General features: G+C 40.2%; 1 long non-coding RNA gene across 1 annotated transcript in view; it reads right to left on the bottom strand.

The window, feature by feature from the left end:
- Positions 1-21,010, bottom strand: part of LOC147336563 (uncharacterized) — a 420,745-nt gene that overhangs the window by 10,829 nt on the left and 388,906 nt on the right. The gene's annotated exons all lie outside the window — the stretch shown is intronic.

The raw sequence follows: 21,010 nt of genomic DNA, 5'->3' as shown, positions 1-21,010 counted from the left end.
TGCATGCATTTGTGATTTTGTTTGACCTTCCCATTTCTCACAATTTGAATTTGTTGGAAATAACAATTTATCTTATTTCTTCTTTATCTATTTCTTCTTTCTTATCTTATATGACCAACCAGCTCCAAGACAAGAAAACGATGACTGATAAGATACAATAATGGGATCTCCAATACATGGACCGAAAAAATCGGCTCCTCCAAAGACAGCTCCATGAAGCTGTGGAAGAAAAGAATAAATCCCTCCAACAGAAGGAGAGCAGGACAAAAACCAACGAGACATGCAGCGCTAACTGAAGAGCATGCAGGAAAAATACCGCATGCTGAAAGAAAGCCTGGATGAAACACTGCGCCAAAATAAAGACCTTCTTCAACAGAAAGAGCAACAGCAAGAAAGACTGAAAGAAGGAAAACGTATCGTCCAGGACTTTGAGTCTAAAAATCTAAAACTGCAAGAGTTTTGTAATCAGCTGGAGGACAAAGCAACTAAAGTGGAAGAAGAAAGGGACAAACTGGAGAAACGCTGCTCATAGATGCAGAGAAGGATCGATCAGATAGCGAGAAACAACTCCGAGCTCGTTAAGGGGCGTTTGGTGGAATTCAATAACTTGAAGCGTGAACACACTCAAATGCAGGTGCAAAAACAACAAGAAGACAAAATACATGAAGACCTGCAGCTCACACGCCAAGAAATCCAGAAAAGAAACGAGCAGTTAGAAGACAAGCACAAAGAGGTCCAACAGAGAAATGCAGACATGCACAAGGACAAGCTGATACAGGAGGCAACATCCAAACAACTCAAAGACAAGCTTGAAGAACAACAAGCAACATTGGAAGAGGTGGAACAAAGATGTGAGAAACTTGAAGAACAAAACGCAGAAACCATCGATGAGCTGAGAAATCTCATCCTGGAGAAAAAAGCGCTCGTGGAAAAGTGCATGAAAAAAAAGAAAAAATGGTTCCACTTGTTCCGGAGGAGAGACGCTACTGCTTCCTCACCTGATGTAGCCTCGTCTTGCTCCACCTCTGTTAACCCCCCCCCAACCAGTCCCGGCAGTTGACTGTCCCCTCCTGAGCCTGGTTCTGCCGGAGGTTTCTGCCCGTTTAAAGGCAGTTTTTCCTCCCCACTGTCGCCAAGTGCTTGCTCAGAGGGGATTGTTGGGGTTTTCTCTCCTCTGCTTTGTTTCTTCATTTACTTGCTTGTTTAACTTTTTTCAACTTATCTAAATAATAAACCAATTAAATTTATCCTTTGAGTATTTTTCATCTCATCTTTACAGAATCTTTCCAAAACATTTTCAAACATTCAGATCTGTCTTTTATTTTCTTCTTGAAACCTCATAAATGGTGAACTAAAAACCCGGAATATAGTTTGAAACTTAGTTTCAGCTGAAACTGGCATAACATGCTTCAGTGTGTGTGTGTGTGTGTGTGTGTGTGTGTGTGTGTGTGTGTGTGTCAGGGTATCACTAGTTAGGTCATCATGTTTAGACTCATTCACTCCAAAATTATTTAGGCCAAATCTTTAAAACAGTATCATTTCATACACATTTTCAATTCACTTCAATCGCACAAATGCAGAAATAATTATTTGCAGTATCTTATTTATTATGAAAATGTCATGCCTGATCATTTGTACCTACACCACCAAAAATGGGGGCAAAAGGGAGGAGATCATGTTTAATCGGTTATAGGAAAAGGTCATCCCAACCCAACCCAACCCCCGGAAGGGGCCCAGCCGTGGCACAGGCGCCAGGCCCCACCAATCGGCCACCAGGAGTGAGCCGGTACATACATGAGCGCCCAGCCCCAGACGACAAGGACCACCAACACACCAACGTCTGAGGGCATCAACCACCGGCAGGGAGTGTGGTGAGGGGAGATAGGCCTCCGTACTTTGGAGGGCCTGAGATGTACCCAGAGAGGCGGAGTCTAAGACCCAACCTGACATATAGACACAGACGAACAGGCACACGCGGACACAAACGTGCATTCCCAACCCATATGCACAACCAAATACTCGGCACTCACCCAACGTGTAGACAGACACAAATAGACACTGCACAGACAGTCGCACTCCCCAAACATACTCTATATCCCAGGTCCAAGTACCCCCGCCCTCAGAGGGGCAAGCCGCACCTAGACCCAGGACATGTAACCCTTCTCTCTGGGGTGGAGGCAAGCGGACCACCTCCTTATCTTCAGTAGCAGAGAGGCCCCGCATCCCAGACCCCAGTCTGACGGCCAGCACCTCCTCCCAGCCCCCCAGCCCTGATGGCTAACAGAACACAGAATATTAAAATGACAGTTGTTTGTCACAATTATTCACAGATTGTAGTGGCAAAATGTGTTTTGATTGCACTGTCATGTCAGAATACTGCTTTCACCTTTATTTTATAAAGATTAATTAACATGAGTGTAGCACAAAGTTATGTTTGCAAACACAAAATATGAAGTTTTCCACTCTGTTATTTGTACCTGTACAATAGATGTGAATAAAACTCAAACCTATACGAGCTCCTTCTCTGTTTCCCTGCAACATTTTGTATAGATCTAACTTTTTGCCATATAAATAACCTTCTGATGGGTTTACAGTAAATGTATTTGATATTAGCTTATTTTGTAACTTTTAGTGGGCCTATGCAATGTTCCCTCTAAGCTGCGCACATGCGCAATTGCGCACTGCTGGCACGGTCCCTGCGCACAGAAATTCTGCGTTGGGCACAAAAAAAATCTAACCTGAATTGAAATTAAAATTAATACTTTAACAATTCTGTTTTGCAGTGTTGGTCAGTAAGTGACTGGCTGCTCCCATATGGGAACGATGCCACCTTATCACATAGTCCAGCCAATGATGCGTATATGCGCGGCCAATCAACCTTGTTGACAGGCTATGACAGCGTCCTTATGTGCCCACACCGGTGTGTTAGCTGGCAAAGCGGCGTGGCTGATGTGGAGTGAAGCCACGTTAATGACAACGTGTACAACCATTGAAGATGTGAGCAGGACAGACGAACAATTGACGGAAAAATTGGGGATTTTATACCAGTTTTTAAATTGTGTTGATAGGCCACGTAAAACCAGAGTTGTGATAAAAAAATATGCAACGTTTGGTTTTCTTCCTGAATACTGGTTGTTTATATTTACTGCAGGAAGAAACGGTTAAATCGGCGTTTTATTAAAAAAAGGCTCGAAAGCGCTCTCCACCTGTGAGCAAAAACAAACCCCACCCCCCTCTGCCTTCCCTATTCGTCCAAAAAAGTACCATGTCGACCAATCAAAAAATGATATGGCAACGTGGCATCTAGTTGTTAAGAAACGGGGGAAGTTTTAGGAGTGACGGCGGTGCTTTGAGATGTGAAAGATTTGCGACGTTTAGCACAAATCTTGTGTAGTTAGTGTGTAGTGTAGTCGATAGTTTTGTTGTGTCAGAACAATGAGGGGACTGCTGAATGCTACAGGTGTTACAGGAGTGATACATCTCCTATTGTCAGGCCTGCAGGTATCAGGCTGTTGTTCTCCTTCATCTCATAGTGGACAGAAATTATTTTTGGGAGTGACACAAATGATTTGTGTGGCATCAGATTTGATGCAGAACAGCTGATTGTTCTGTAAATACTTGGAAATGTTTGTTTAAAAAACCGCCTTGGCTGCATTTAACCCTTGTGTGGTGTTCATATTTTTGTTACTCAGCCAGTGTTCATGGGTCTGGTGGACCCGCCAGAGTTTTGGTTTTCCAAATTAACATTATCAAACAATTTTATGTTAAATTACTCAACAGATGTTTACTTCATCCCAATTACAAGCCATATGAACAGCAAACATTGTTAATTTTTTCCCTTTACCTTTGTTAGATCACATTTATGAATTAATGTGCTTCTCTTTTTTTGTTTCGTTAATAAAATGTTATAAAAAAAATAAATCAGTTCTAATCAAGTGGAGTGACACATTTACACGTGAAGCAATATGTTTCACAACTAAATGGGATCAGCTGCTCATCAATGGTGACATTAGGCCCAGGGTTGTAAAACAGGGGGAGGTGGTGCACATACTTATCCCACACTGTCCTGATGGCAGCTAGCTTGTCTCTCTGCCGTCGAGCTGGTCTGTCGTCTCGGTTATCAAAATGGATAATCCTGGAAATTTTGTGGAAGTTTTCCAGAGACACTGATGCACGGAAAGGTTCTTGCTGGTTTCTGCATCCCACAGGGATTCTGTGGATTCCCCTTTGGACCTGAAAACTCCTGCAAGGATAAGAACCCCAAAGTAGAACTTTGGGGTTCTTAGATGAATTTGGTCCATCTCCTTCCACCTCTCTCCAAAAACACACCTTCCTTCTAGATTACTGCAATCCAGAATAATTTTCTGGATGGAATCTGGGATGAAAAGCTCAAATGAAGACTTGATGTCCTGCACATGAGTAACTGTCAGCCGTGTTGGCCCTGGCTTATCACAGTAACAGCTCTGCAGGGTGGCTCATTTCTTGGGCAAGAAGACCATTCAATTTCACCAGTTATTGACATCCATATTTCTTCACTTGCTGTCTGGTGGGCTTGTTCTGGTCCTGGAGCTGGCTGCAGATGGGGTACTCGTCTTCGTTTTGTTACTAAATGGTGCTCAACCTCATCCTCTTCTTCAAAGTCACTGTCAGACTCTGAATTTTCAGAAATGTGAAATATTCTGAAACCTCTTTGTCAACATCATCATCCGAAGCCCCTCTCTCTTCCAAAATCAATCGGATGGCCCTCGCAGCAGATAATCTTTTGCCATCTTGATCAGTTGAGATAAAGAACCACACTGGCAAAGTCTTATTTATAGTATGCCCCTAATTTGCAGGTGGGACAGGGTATGAGAAAATAAAATTTGGATCCCTCAAGAAAGAGGGTAAAATGTGTGGGAATGTAAGAGCAGACAACAATGTTGCAACTTTGTGCGCGAGCAGGAGGGGAAGAAAACACTATCAGCAGCACCAGAAAGGAGGAAGACAGAGTGTGGGAACACAGGACCTACACTTTCAACACTTTTATTTAGGGATGGGTATTGATAAGATTTTAACGATTCCGATTCCATTTTCGATTCTGTTTAACGATTTGATTCTTTATCGATTTTTTTTTTTTTTTTTTTTTTTTTTTTTTTTTTTTAAAGGAGAACACTAAGGTCGATTAGCTTAGAACTTTGTTTTATATCTTCTCTTTGAACAAGATAGAAATTTAGGAGTAACATGGCCTTACAAACCCAACAGTGAGATCTTAAGAGATCCAGCCTACGGCTCTTCAATGGGGTGTCACAGGGTCCCCAGGAAAAAAAATTGTAAATGTAAAATAATAAAATAAATATTCTTCTGTAGCAATAACAAAGTATAACATAAATTGTTCTGTGGCAATTACACAAGAATATCCAGTAATGTCCCTGCCTACAATTAAACACATTCACTTACCAAAAATCGGGGGCATCTGCTGTGGCAAACGGGTGCAAGCCTTTTACCACAAACTGAGTCACTGCTTGGTGACATTCGTGAACGAATCGTTCAATACTCGAGAATCACTTTACTGACTTGTGAAAATATATATTTGACACACTTAAGGAAAATACTAATAAAATACAAATAAACAAAATAAATGTTTATTAAGCAATTTTGATAGGAAATTGCTTAATTTTAGAAATGGTTTTGCTCTTTTTTCTCTATAAAATAGTTGTTTTGTTTTTTAATCATTCACCTTAGCAGTGGGATTTACATGAAAAGGGAAACAAATTAAGTTTGAGTGAAAATGTAAAATTTTTGCACTCTCTGGTCAACTGACTCAGTGAATCAAATGGCTCAAAAAACCCGATTCACTTTGATGAGTGACTCATTAACACTTGATTCAGTAAAACGAATCAAATTTACCATCACTAAGGTACAGTATGAGGTCATTGAAAATTAGTTCGGATTTATGTTTTTCACAGAAAATAAGCCAAAGCCAATGAATTTCAGGTTGAAAAAAATAATTAATTGTTTAATTTTTCTTTTGAAAAAAAACTGAAAACGGGTCTCACAGACCCAAACACCATACAAGGGTTAAAAAAAAAATAGCTGCAAAAAACTTTGTTTGCCAAACTGAGTTACTTTTTTGAAGAAGTAACTATATAATTAATTTCCCAGCATTGGTCATTATATACAGTATTTTGGAGACAGAGTTACAGACTCTCTCCCAGACCACAGACTCATAATACAAGTCAGAGCTTTATAAAAAAAAATATATATATATATATATATATATATATATATATATATATATATATATATATATATATATATATATATATAGATAGTTGTGTTTTTGAAATTGGAGTTCAAGTTATTTGTACTTCCAATAGTGTTAACATACTACACAGGTCATGAACAAGATTTCTTTTACATTTTCATTGTAAATGGGCTGAAGCAGTTAATTAAAAGTAGTCTAACATAAATGTAAACGCTGTAATTTGATTATTTTAATAAATTATGAAACTTGGATGGATTCGATGCCGGCGTGACCACAGTGCACATGTCTGATGTCGCTCACGGTGGTCCAAGGAACCGGTCAGGGAGTTTGTGTGTTCGCTCAGACATGTGAAAAATTAGAGGGAACATTGGGCCTCTGACATTCAGTACCCAGTTATTAAGTGTAAATCATCCCCAGCCCACAATAGCAGCTGAATTTACTACGATTTCAGATCTTTTTACACATCAATAAGAAACCACCGATGTGTAAAACAGGCTGACAACAGAATGACGTAAACCACACTGCTGCAACTGTGCAGCTCTCAGGTTTTATCTATTGTTTCTCTGTGTGGCCAGCAGGGGGAGGTGTTTTGCTTTTTTTTTTTTTTTTTTTTTTTTTTAAAATAGGACAGGGGGAAAGAATGAAAGAAAGAGGGGGAGAGAAAGAAAGAAAACCAAAGGAGAGAAGAGACGGTGAGAAGGGGGGGAAGAAAGAAAAAAAAAAAAAAAAAACTCCTGGGTCACCTGTATGGAGAAAAACAAACAAACAGAGGAGACAGCAAACAACAAAGAGCAACATAATAATAGAAAAAAAAAAAAAAGCACCATCACAATAAACTAGCTAGTCATAGATATCAATAGTTACTAAATAATAGACGATATTGTTCAGCACGCAAGATAGACAGCGCACAGTGTGCTTTGAGGCAGCAGCCAAGAAAGCTTTAGTCCGCATCTGTGAATACCCATGTGTACACCTGTGTGCATACCTGTGTGGATCAGCATGCTTGCATTCCAAAGGTTTCTCCATGTAATGATCTGCTAGGGAGTGTGGGGAGCCACAGCCCTGTCCTTTATGGTATCAAGCGGGTATGGAGGAGATCAAAACTCCAGACATCCAGAGGCCCCCAGAACACAAGAGACCAAGGAAGACCCACAGAGGGGCAGCTGCGCCACTGTCCCAGTAAGAGCTAAGGAGAGTCCCAGATGAGGGCTCATTCAGCAGCCGTGGAGCAGAAGCCAGGGGGAGTTGCAGTGATGCGCCCGTGGGCTCCGCCGGCAGCCAGCTGTGCCTGAGTGACCGAGCCCCAGGCCAAGAGGCCGGGGGCACCCCACCTCCGAAATGGCCCGAGCGAGCCCCAATAAGCGGCCGCCAAGGAGTGAGCCGGTGTGTACCCGGACGCCCACCCCCAGATACAAAGAACCACCAACGCACCGACACCTGAGGGAGTCCGCCACCGGCAGGGGAAGTGGTGGTGGGTGGAGATAGGCCTCCAAACCTTGGAGGGCCCGAGATGTCCCCAGAGAGGTGGCGTCTGATACCCAACCTGACATATAGACACAAACATACAGGCATACACAGACACAAACATCCATTCCCACCCTCATGCTCTCATGTGCACTTCACACTCAACCGACGTGGAGACAGACATAAAGAGACGCTGTATATGGTGGTAGATCGCTGCCTAACATTTAGAACACAATGTACCAACATTGGGCATCAATTAAAATTTTAACAATTAGATTAAACGACTGGTAAGTCTGATACAGACTAGTGACAATTAGTCGACTAGTCACATAAATCCCTGATAGAGCCCACAGAAGTGGCCTGCACCATGTGCGTGGCTTGCTTTGCAGTTTAACCACCAAAACACTCGTCTGCAGTGGAATTTCTTTGAGCTAATCGATTCATTTATTTCATTTCTTCTTCTAATTAATATGGAAAATGGTGGCAAAGGTGGATGAAATGAGTGATTCCTAGAGTTACATGTCAGCTTACAGCATAGGGATTAAGTTTACAGTATAAATACCACTGAATTGTACAAGGATTTGAAGTTTCACTTTAACTTTAACATTTTTGACAATTTTGTTTTGTTTTCTCCCCCACAGGTGAACGACTGCGTCATCAGGACAACAACAAAGTAGAAATTAAGTAACTTTTTTCCACCAATGTTGGATTATGTTCCTGAAATGTATTTTAAATTAATGAAAATGAATAAATATGATTGTTTCTTTTACCTGTTTCGTTGTCTGCCATATCATTAGTATGTTTCGTGGGAATTAAATGTTTATTTAACATGTACGCTATTACATTTACTCTACAAATAAAACCAAATTTAAAGGCTGTTGCATTTTATTGCCTTTTTTCTTTCCTTTTCTTAAAGTTATGAAGGCATCTTGGATGCCATTTCAGTGAGTGGGGGTTAATGCCCCACACTCTTTTCTGTCACTGCTTTGAATGCACAGACTGGTCTTCACGTTGATCTTTGTAATCTTCAGTGTTACGACCCGGCTCAAAAGCCGCAACATAAAAACAGAGATGAATAACAGAGTGTGGGTGAGAAGAGGTTTCATCCTAAAATGGAAAACCTGACTAGGTGTGGCCAATTAGCACCAGCTGAAAACACTGAGACGATTAGAAGCTGCAGAGGGACGCAACACCTCCCTTAAAAGGGTTTCTCTAGGACCCCTAAACAAATTAAAAGTCCCTCTGAAGCCTTGATCCCTCAAAAGTAAGTTGGCATCTTTAAGCATGGATGCCCCTACATGAGGATCTGAAGTTGCCATACTGAACACAAAAAGTAACATGTGACCAACACAAAGGAGCACAACAGTCAAACCCAAAATGATTACCTGACCTGCTACAACACAAAACCAAAAGTAGCAACAAATAATCACAAGTGATCATTTGTCTCCACCACACAGTCACATACAAGTGGCCCTATACCACAACAAGTTACTTTAATCCAAAAAGTTCAGTAAATCAAGCACACTAGTGACCAACCACAAAATGGAGAGCTATGGCCACACAATGATCACATCAAGGGTGGCTCAGCACCCCACAGTGTTATTGCCATCACCTGGCCAACAACACTCACAGGTGATCCAACAAAATAGCCATATTCCCCACAACACTAAAGGTCACATCACAAAACGCTCACCTCACAAGGATCTCATTAGCATCTATCAACACTGACATATGCACACACATGGTGTACACACAATGCCAACTTAAAAACAGCCTACCTGCCTCAGCTACAGACCATAATCATGAATGGTCTCAAACCTCCTACCAAGTTTGGTGCCACTGATTTACTATGTGCAACTCCCAGCCTAAAACACTAAAAACAACAAAACCCTTACTTTTCCTACCCTAGTCTTCAGTGGTGTACCAGGCTCGAGGCAACTTTAAACGCGAACTCGAGAGCAGGCAGCAGACCAGAGATATAGTCTCCTACCAAACTCTGAAGCGTACCCCCACCCAGGATAGCCACCAAACACAATAAACTAAAACAATAAAGCAAAACAACAAACAAGTGCTTCGATGGAAGGGCAGCACAGCCACCCAGCTGAAACACACTTACTAAAGGGAGTTTGCTCAATTACACTGAACACCATCACTCACCCACTTAAAAGCAAAACAAACTGACATTCAGTCTCCACTAAAATGTCCAAAGATCCCGGACAAGCCACCACTTATGTTACGACCCGGCTCAAAAGCCGCAACATAAAAACAGAGATGAATAACAGAGTGTGGGTGAGAAGAGGTTTCATCCTAAAATGGAAAACCTGACTAGGTGTGGCCACTTAGCACCAGCTGAAAACACTGAGACGATTAGAAGCTGCAGAGGGACGTAACATTCAGTATTGATATTTGTAAATGTAAACTATGAGGATTTATATATTTTTTTTAATTCTTTTTTTTTTCCTCTTTTTTTCTTTTTCCAAATAAATGTCCCGATTGAGTAATGAAACTAACCCAAAGGAGAATTCTAACAATATTAGACAGGCCATTCAATATGCTTTATCGTGGACAACTCGTGGCTAAAAACACACACACACACACACACACACAAACCTCTAATCTGGGATTTCATCAAGAGACCAAATCTTGGATCTGCTCCGCTGGCAATGAATTGGAAACTTACATGGTGGATTGCGTAGTGACTGTCTGATCTTTGCTCTTAAGTCAGTAACTGTAGAGACAAGCAGAACATATCTCAAATACCTTGTAAAAAACCAAAATTCCTGGGAACTGTTCTGAGTGTGGTCAGTAACATAAATTGGATCAACAAATGTCAGTTCTGCTTTCTGTTTTGGAATTTTGAGAGCAATGAATTCCCAGGCAGCCCACTGGAATTCCTGACATGTCTCATGGGCGAGATCGAGTTGGATCTCTTTAGATTAAAAATCACTTGAGGCATTAAAAGTAAGCCAACAGTTTCATAAAACCGCAGCAGAGAGCGATTCTACTGCCAGCCTTTATTTTAAGAGCACATATATGTGCAAGAAGCTGCAGATGAAGGACAGATGCATTAACTTTCCCAGTAAAACTCACTTTGGACATAAAATCTAATGCCATAATCTCTCTAAGTAACTCTAGTGAAGGAAGGAGACTGGTGAGCAGCCACGTGTTAACATCAAAAAAGCAGTTCTCGCCATGTGAGGTTCTACAAGACTCATTCATTCAGTGCAGCGAGTGATACTCGTGTTGTGGTGGCCAGAGGTGGCAAAGCAAGGGAGGCTCTGTTGTCAGATACAAGGGGTCACTTTGATCTCTGAAAGTCCCCATCTTTGGCTTTGTTACCTGGATTTTCAATTAGTGAGCCTGCATGGGAATCCCCTGACAAGATCAACAGTACACAGAAAGATGTGACAATACAACAAGGCCAGGAAATAACTTAAAATCAGCAACTCCCTTCAGAGGAATTCTGCTTCTTTTTTAAGCCTGTGTCTTGTCTATGATATCAGATTTTCATCTTTTGAAGTTAAACGGTCAAAATGCCTACATGTAAAAAGCTTTTTTTTTCCATGTACACAGAGCTCACAGTGGATCCACTCCTGTCCTCCTCCTCTCAACCTCCCACATATGACAGCACCTAATGTTTACCCCTTGAGTGGGCATGCGCCAACCAGCGTGCAGCCTGTTACAGTCGCTCCTGCTTTTCTCTTAGTTTAGCTCTTTTTTCTTACGTATTCTTTTTTTTCCTGACTTGTATTTTCCTCCGTTTTCTATCTCTTACTCAATCATGTGGATTGAGAGAGTTTTTGTTCTTCTGGTGGCCGTGGAACTGTTACTTTTATCAAGGAACGGGACCGCGGCACATCTCCTACACTGTAAAAAGAATAACCCTATTCAAATTTTAAAAAATGATGTCCAATTGTCACATCCAAAATATTTGACTTCATAGAATCCAAATTGAGTCACTTGATATGACCTGATACTTTTATGTTGATATAAACAATATTACTAGACTTGACTGAAACTTTAAAGTTTGCATTGATCCAAATTGATTTTTTTTTACATAGAACCATATTTTAATTATTGAACCAAGCTAATATGTTGAAATTTAACCAACCTAATATATTCACATCGAACCAAATTAACCTGAACTAATATGTTTGTGTTGAAGCCAGGTAATTGATTTACATATATTCAAACTATATTTTTTACATTTCATTTTATTTCAGTTCAAAAATGCTCTGCATTTCCTATAAAAAACAAGACAGTTGGCCAACCAATTATTTCAAAATTATTTATTGTTCCAAACCATTTTAACTATAATCAATTAGTAATATACAGATTTAGTGCTATGGCAGAAATGATTAGAGAAATGTTTGTTTTATAAAGCCTGCAACCTTTTGAAAACCAGTATAAAACCTGCAATCTTTTTAGAACTGGTATAAAACCTGCAACCTGTCTAAAACTGGCATAAAACCATTATAAAAACTCTTTTTAAACCAATTTGCAAGTACTCAAAAATATTTATATGTGCACTGTGCCTGTACAATGTAAAAAAAAATCTACACATGTATCAATGAAATCAACTTAAATCTCCCTTTCAAATGGGTGTTCTTATAATTTTTGAATGTAGAATACCACTGCAGGCCAACCAAGCAAAATAACCAAGCACACATGCACATGCATGTGCATATACACATGCACACATGCATGCAAACACACTACTGTGCAGTGTTAAGTTCACAATTAAGTTTGCGAATCTTAGAGGTCATCTTGTTAAAGTCAAGCTCCATCATAATCTTTTGAAGAGCCTCAAAGGTGAACCTGAATCCTCGTGGATATTCCATACTAAGAGCATAACAGAGTCCAAAAACCATTGCCACTCCAGCTACCACAGAAGGCAACTCATTCAGGACTTCCACACCATCAATGATCATCCTGATGTCTCGAGGCTGATGTAGGAGGCTTGAGACGAAGAGTGCCATGGTGGTACTCTGCAGCTCTTCCTCAGCTTCATCTTTCTGGGATATCTTGAGGTAAAATATGGAACAAAATGTACAAGTGAAGAACTGAAGTCTGGCACACCTGATAAAACTTTGACCATAATAAACTACTATTTTGATAGTTGTTTGGTCACAGACTATTAGAACAATTATTTGACTAATCAGATTGTGAATTGCATAATCATTAAATTAAATCAATGGTGGAATATTTTCATAAATGTTCCACAAAGCCCAAGAAAAAAAAAAGAAAACAATACAGAACCCTAAGATATTAACTTGATGAGTTGATTAATCGTTGCTGTCCTACATTAATCACTGCATTTAATAGCAGAGTTGTCAAATTTACATCAAGAGACTGCATCTCATGTAGAGACAGAACAGATATGGACATACCATGTATTCTTTTATCAAGTCCTCAACACGTTCTCCAAGGTAGATAATGAGAGATTTAAGTATACACTCCCTCCTAATGTCAGCATCAGCATCCTGCAGGAACAGTTAAAATTGTTACTATGCAATATGGAGAGTATGTGTGAGAGGAATTTTTTTTCACCTCTCTATCCTCATGAGGTGACTAATGCCCCTTTTCCACCGACAAATCGGCACGGTGCGCTTGAGAGCAGTTCAGTTTAGCGCGGATGAACTCGCTTGTAGTGGTGGAAACATAAAGCGGACGCAACTGGGAACAGGGGCGAACCCATCTGGCTTTGAAAAGTCGTGCGCAAAAGTCTTTGTCCGCAACGTCACAGCCCGAAGAACAACAACAATCGCGATATATGTGTGTTTATGTACTTTGCTCTGTCTGTGGTTCATTTTGGTTCTTGTGGAGGAAGTCGCCATGGTCCAAAGTCAATGGAGTATGGTTGCTGGGAGTTTTTTTTAAAGCCTTTTGTGGGAGCGCTTCTATATCACATCATGTGGGCACCACACACACCCGGGCCAATCAGGTGTCAAGGCGGTGGAAAAGCGTCCGCAGGGGGCTAAAGTGAACTGAGCCACACCGTGTTCTGTCGGTGGAAAAACGGCATATGCTTTCTTGTCCCTAAATAAAAGTTTATACGTATATATGTATGTATAAAGCCCACACTTCCTTTCAACATTTTAAAAGGTCACAGCCATAATCACTGACGTTACCAAAATAAAACTGTAACAGGATACAAATTCTCATTAGATACAGGGGTTAAAATGCTAACTTAATAGTTAATTATATACACCCTACCTGATCAAGAAACTCTAGGATCATGGCAGTTTTTGCTTTGGTTGTCCCTCCTTTCTTTCTGATTATTTTAAGTAACTGTGGGGAGTGCTTGTCCAGCTGGGCCATGAATCTGGTTAGCAGGGGAACTGCAGTAACCCACAGAAACTCTGCATTAACCCTTTAAAACCGGTTGGAGCGGGCACGCTCTGTTTTGCGTAACTATTTTTAAATCCCGGTAGCTCTGCAACCACGTAAGCTAGCGCAATAATTTTTTTTGCATATGAAACCGGAGGAGTTGTACTTACATCTTATGCCATCAGCTTGTCCTAGGTCACAGTTTCCTTCCACATATAGCTTTGCAAAAACTGCATAAAAAGCACTTGCAGCAACAAAAACATAATATTCCAGAAACACGCTTTGCCGATCCGATCAGCTGCAATTCTGCTAAAATTTTCTTGTTTTTGAAACTTAACTACTTCCTCATATTTTCACGTAGAACAACCATTCAAACTTTAAACTGTTCTCAAATTATTGGGCTATTCAGGTATAAATCAGCTTTTTCAAATCTTTTACCATTTTACTTTTATGCCTCTTAAAGTTTTGAGTTGCAAAATTGTGATTTTTCACAAAATACATGCGTTGTTATGGTTGCTATGCACTTGGCTTCCAGTGTGCCACTGAAGGTTTCGCAGTCTTCTCTTCATGTCCGAACAACTTCTTGCTACTTGCTCAAATTTCACTCAACTTCCACAAATTATACATCAAAACGTAGGTAATTTTGCTGGCTTTCAGGAAATGTCACTATCATTGTTGTGGATTCATAGCCGGCATTAGCAGAAAGAGCAGAACAGTTTAGAGTTTGAACGGAGAAAATCGGCTGAAAACTGAGGGAGTAGTTGAGTGTCAAAAAGTGTACGGAAGCAACTGGAATAATATAGTGGAATAAAGAATAAAGAGAAACAGGAACTCAATAGTGTGGATGCCTATTCAGGCATCCACACAAAAATAAAGAAGAAAAAGAAACAGGATGCCCTTTCGGCATCCACACTATTCGGCATATAACGTGGTTAGCCTACTAAACGTAAATTACACACGAACAACATTAAGCTACTCGCACAGAGACGAACGGCTGCTGCATCATCATCAGTCATTATTTCTGCTACGCTGGCAGGGCTAGGAGCCAGGACTCAATTCTTCGGGTTTTTGGGGGATGTTGCTCCGGGTCCGATAACAGGCAACCCACCCGCAGTTTATAGGAGCTCTAGTGCATATGATCACAAAGCTAAAATTTGAATATAGAGAAAACAGAGTTGGTTCGACAGAAAACACAACTTTGCAATATATGCAATGATATGTGTTGGCACAAACTGGTATTAATTCATAGAAGCTGTAACTGTCCATTTAATGCCATTCTGAAGTTGTGGAAAGAGAAGCTCCTATAAACAAAGTCAAAAGGCTTTTACTCTGAAATGCAAAACGAGATTGATTTGAGATTGAGATGTTACCACTGTAGAGGTTGTGTATGGTTTGCATGAACTCCAGTTACTTAGTGGAAACAGTAATTGTCCTGTAAACAGCATCTGCGTGTAATTATTAAAAGTACCAAATGAACAATTATAATTCTGGTACTGACGTGATAAAACTGTGGGGTTGCATACTGTCAATGTAGAGTGAAATGATCTTGTGGAAACAGCAACTTTGCTTTTAATGGGATTCTGAAGTCAGTGAAAGAGTGGGTCATACATGGACAATTTCAATGGACCATTACTTTGAAAGGCAAATTGACTTGATATCACCGTGATAGTGTGCACTGTCGATCTTGAGTGAAATTATCCCGTGGAACAAGCAATTTTCATTTTTAAAACATTCTGAAATAATTGAAAGAGTATATCACATATGGACAAATTCGAAGGCAAAATCAGACCAACATGAAATTGACATGGTTTTACTGTCGGGTTGGATACTGTTGATCTAAAGTGGAATTATCCTGTGGAAACAGCATCTTTCAATTTATGAGCATTTTGAAATCGTTAAAAGAGTAGGTCGTCTACGGGCAATTTGAAAAGGCTTTTATTTTGGAAGGCAAAATCAGAATGACTTGAAATTGACATGGTAACATCGTGAGGTTGTATACTGTTGATCTAACGTGGAATTACCCTGTGGAAACTGAAATCTTCCTTTTTAGAGGGTTTTGAAATCGTTAGAAGAGTAGGTCGTATATGGACAATTTGAAAAGGCTTTTATTTTGGAAGGCATAATCAGAATGACTTGATATTGATATGGTATCACTGTGGGGTTGTATACTGTTGATCTGGAGTGGAATTACCCTGTGGAAACAGGAATGTTCCATTTTAGAGCATTTTGAAATCACTGAAAGTTAGGTCAATTATGGACAATTTAAAAAGGCTTTTATTTTGGAAGGCATAATCAGAATGACTTGATATTGATATGGTATCACTGTGGGGTTGTATACTGTTGATCTGGAGTGGAATTACCCTGTGGAAACAGGAATGTTCCATTTCAGAGCATTTTGAAATCACTGAAAGTTAGGTCAATTATGGACAATTTAAAAAGGCTTTTATTTTGGAAGGCATAATCAGAATGACTTGATATTGATATGGTATCACTGTGGGGCTGTATACTGTTGATCTAAAGTGCACTTACCCTGTGGAAACTAGAATTTTTCATTTTAGACCATTTTGAATCGTTAGAAGATTAAGTCAAATATCAGCAATTTCAAAGGGACATTATTATGAAAGGCAAAATCAGACTGACTTGATATTGATATGGTATTACTGTGAAAATGACTGTGGTTGGAAAGTGTTGATGTAAAGTTCAAATAGTATTTGGAAATACGACTTTTGCTTTTAAGAGCATTGTTAAGTCATTGAAAGAGTAGTTCAAAAATGAAGATTCACAGGGCTTTTACTTTGAAATCCAAAATAAGATGGCCTTGATAGTGACAGGACACAATTAGGGTACAAGGCTGTGTCATATAGATGTAACATTAGAGTTTGTAAAAAAAAAGCCTAAATTATATGTTATTATGTTCTTAACATATAGTTAATTCACTCGAAGTTGGCTTTTATTTTGAAATCCGGTTTCCACATCCATTCCCGTAATACTTTGAATACACAGGGAACGTAAAACAAACTGGAGGCTGGCTTGACTGCAAGTCTCGAATTGGAGGCTGGCTTGACACAAGTGGTGAACTGAGGAGGAAGGTGGAGCTGAGGCAGGTGAGTGTTGTGATGGACCGAGCAGTGAAGGAAACTTAGGCACAGGTTAAAGTCCAAAAAATGATTTTTTATTTAACCCAAAAAACATAATTGGTTAACTCATGCAAAAAGAATCAAAATCTTGGGCCCATAAAAGAGGTCAAACTAAGAAAACTCTACTCAAAGTTGACAACACAACTGATAACTCAAACAAACTGACCTAACTTAATGAGACAAAGGGGAAACTTAAATAGTGGCTGATCAGCCCACAAAAACAGTAAAAGGGGTAAAACACACAAAACCTAACTAAACCAAACATAATGAACTCCAATTCCCCCCCATGGTCCTGAGTTATGGCGTGAACCAATTTGTAGCCTTCCTTTAAACCTCGCTCCGCCCCTTTTCCACCTCTTGGCTCCTTAATCAAGGGACTGGAACAGCTGCAACTAAGGTAACTCAGAAAACTAGTGATGGCCAAATGAAGCTTTCCGAAGCACTGAAGCTTGTATTGAAAAACGGTTCATTACTCGAAGCTTTTCAACACAGTCCTCTCCGGTGACATCTGGTGGTGAAAATTTTGAAGAGCAGCTTGAATCTGCAAAATAAAACGGACTGCTCAATTATCACTGCTCACTCAAGAGTGGAGTTCTCTCTGATATTGGGCCACCGTTCCGTTGCTTTGAACATGTAATTGGTTTTGTTTTCTCTATTGGGGGGCTGAAAAAAATGTAATGCGTATCTGCGTAATACATTTTGATCAATAAACTTTCCCTATTTAAACATGCACTATGGTGTGGCCTTTCTTTGCTCATAACTCCTTGATGTTGGTAAATACAATAAGTGAGCAATATATATAATATACATATGATAATGCACAGCACATTATGGAGTATGCCCCTGCTGTGAAGTCCTGCCTCCATCTACTTGTCGTTTAATCACTGGACAGCTGGACAGGTTCATACAAAATATTAGATTAGGCCAATTCCTATACATATTTTTGACCTAGGGGTGGGATTGATTGTGAACTGGAAAGGGAAAATGCTTAGGGGGCTGAGTACGGCTGCATCGTCACTGATTTGTAGAATCCTTTTGATTCGATACAGGATCCGATTCAATTTGATTGGAATCTGGAAAGTTTTGCCTCAGTCAGAAATATTACAATTCTGATCATTTAACAGTATATATCCATAATTTCGTATCTATTAAAAGAAAGCTGACACATGTGAGACTTAATTAGAGATGTAAACAGAGAGTTATGAAACCTGCAGCTGCAGAAGCCAGCGAAAAAAAAAAGAGGCAAACACAGCGCGGACCCGACGACACACCAAAATCTGATTCTGACGCGTCGGGTCCGCGCTCTGTGTTTACGTTTGTATGCAGAATCCGTAAACCTGCTCGCAGTTACTGTTTTAGCTGCATGGTGTTTGACGACATGTTGTGAGGTTTAACCTGAGATGCTGGCGTTTCAGGCATAATAACGTTAATTTACAAATCGACACAGGATTGTAATGAATCAATATCACTTTATTCAATTTAGCATGGATTGTAATCAGAAAAGCGATAATCAAAACCCACCCCTAATCAAGAACTTGCAAAGTAAAAACATGATCTATGTAAGGTAGCCCTTTTGTTATTTACATTTAAAAAGAGGATTAGTGTTACTGTGCGCTGGCTGAGTCTGTTTCTTTTCTTAGAAATAGTTTCTCCTGCCCTGGAGAAAATCCACTTGCATGGAACAGAAGAGGCTGTGGAGTGCAGGAACCACACTGCAAGCTGGTAGATATGCAGGTATTCCTGGGTCCTGCAGACTATCACCTAAAAACAATAAACAAAATGATTTTCTAAACTGTAGCAATGTAATGTACGTATAGTGCCAAATACATTTTTGTAGTCTTCATTAGCTTTAATTCACATGGAAGTGTTCCTAAAGTCATATGCTGTAATGATATTTACATTATGAAAACATGATTTTGGACATTTCAAGTTTTTCACTTCGGCAGATAAAATGAATTGAGCAAAATCAACTCAAAATATTTCCACACGCCATAACGTCCTCTCTTCCTCGCTGGCTCCATATCTGTCAGTGGAATGATCACCTCGTCGCTATCTGTCACCATCAACACACTCCACGAATCCCGTGGATGATTCACTTCCTTATATCCGTTTGAATCAGGTACCGAAGCAGTTACGTGCGTAATGAAGCTTCGGACGTCACTGGTCACGTGACTTTTGCCAAACGAAGCAAGCCTCGACACAGTGCTTCTGAACCAGTGTGTTGTTTTTTTCGACACACGCTCCGGAGCGTCAGCTTCAAGCGGGCCATCACTAGTGCACGCCATATAAACATTGGAAGGTGTGATGGAAAAATAAATACATTTAATAAAGAAACAATATTGAACAATAAGAATATTTTAAAGTAGTGACTGTAAATTAAACTAAAGTGAATCAACGGGTGGTGAGGTGTGGCGCTTACCATGTGTGGCATGCCATCACAACTGCACAAAGTTGGCCTTTATGGAAGAGTGGCAAGAAGAAAGCCATTGTTAACAGAAAACCATAAGAAGTCCCGTTTGCAGTTTGCCACAAGCCATGTGGGGGACACAGCAAACATGTGGAAGAAGGTGCTCTGGTCAGATGAGACCAAAATGCAAAATGCTCTGTGTGGAAAACTAACACTGCACATCACTCTGAACACACCCCACTGTCAGATATGGTGGTGGCAGCATCATGCTCTGGGGGTGCTTCTCTTCAGCAGGGACAGGGAAGCTGGTCAGAGTTGATGGGAAGATGGATGGAGCCAAATACAGGGCAATCTTGGAAGAAAACCTCTTGGAGTCTGCAAAAGACTTGAGACTGGGGCGGAGGTTCACCTTCCAGCATGACAACAACCCTGAACATAAAGCCAGGGCAACAATGGAGTGGTTTAAAACAAAACAAAACATATCCATGGCAAGATCTGAAAACTGCTGTTCACAAATGCTGTCCATCTAATCTGACTGAGCTGCAGCTGTTTCAAAGAAGAATGGGCAAAGATTTCAGTCTGTAGATGTGCAAAGCTGGTAGAGACAGACCCTAAAAGACTGGCAGCTGGAACTGCAGCAAAAGGTGGTTCTACAAAGTATTGACTCAGGGGGGTGAATAATTACGCACACCCCACTTTGCAGTTATTGATTTGCAAAAAATGTTTGGAATCATGTATGATTTTCGTTCCACTTCTCACGTGTGCACCACTTTGTGTTGGTCTTTCACCTGGAAGTCCAATGAAACTGATTCATGTTTGTGGCTGTAATGTGACAAAATGTGTGCAAGTTCAAGGGGGCCGAATACTTTTGCAACCCACTGTATTTTACCTACACATACATTCTTGTATTTAGACAACACCTGAGGGATAAAACAAACTGCAAATGTCTCCAGCTGGTGTTAACAGCACCACTAACACATCTGTGCTGATGGGGTGTGTGTATCTGTGATCTACAGCTCATGTCTGTCACATCAAATGCAGCTGAGTTTATGTAGATCCATAAAGCACAGCTGATCGTCCTGCGCTGTCTGTGGTCCTGAAATGAACCTAATAAACAAAGATGTGTTTTTGAGGTTTATCAGTGTAAAAGCAGAGATCAGACTGATGTCCATCAAATCTCTGTGATGCCATCTCTGTGCACAAATGAATGGCACAATATCAAGAGCAACAAATCAAACACTGCATTAAACAAACTGTGCTAAATATTAGCACCATTAGCAGGGCACTGTGTGTGGCAAATGTTGGTAAATCAGTTTGTGCACATAACTGAAATGTTCCCCTCTCGATGTTTAGCACTTTGACAAAGGAACAAAGAGAAATTCCCACGTCTTCCACACAGTTTTCTCTGTGTGAACACAGTGTTTCTTG

This window comes from Aulonocara sp. 'chitande type north' Nkhata Bay, linkage group LG3, assembly GCF_057382095.1.
Source record: "Aulonocara sp. 'chitande type north' Nkhata Bay isolate Kocher_YH1m ecotype deep benthic linkage group LG3, A_spYH_male_GT1.1, whole genome shotgun sequence".
In the NCBI taxonomy this organism is placed as follows: domain Eukaryota; kingdom Metazoa; phylum Chordata; class Actinopteri; order Cichliformes; family Cichlidae; genus Aulonocara; species Aulonocara sp. 'chitande type north' Nkhata Bay.
The sequence above is the reverse complement of the archived record's forward strand: the minus strand, read 5'-3'. Positions and strand labels throughout refer to the sequence as shown.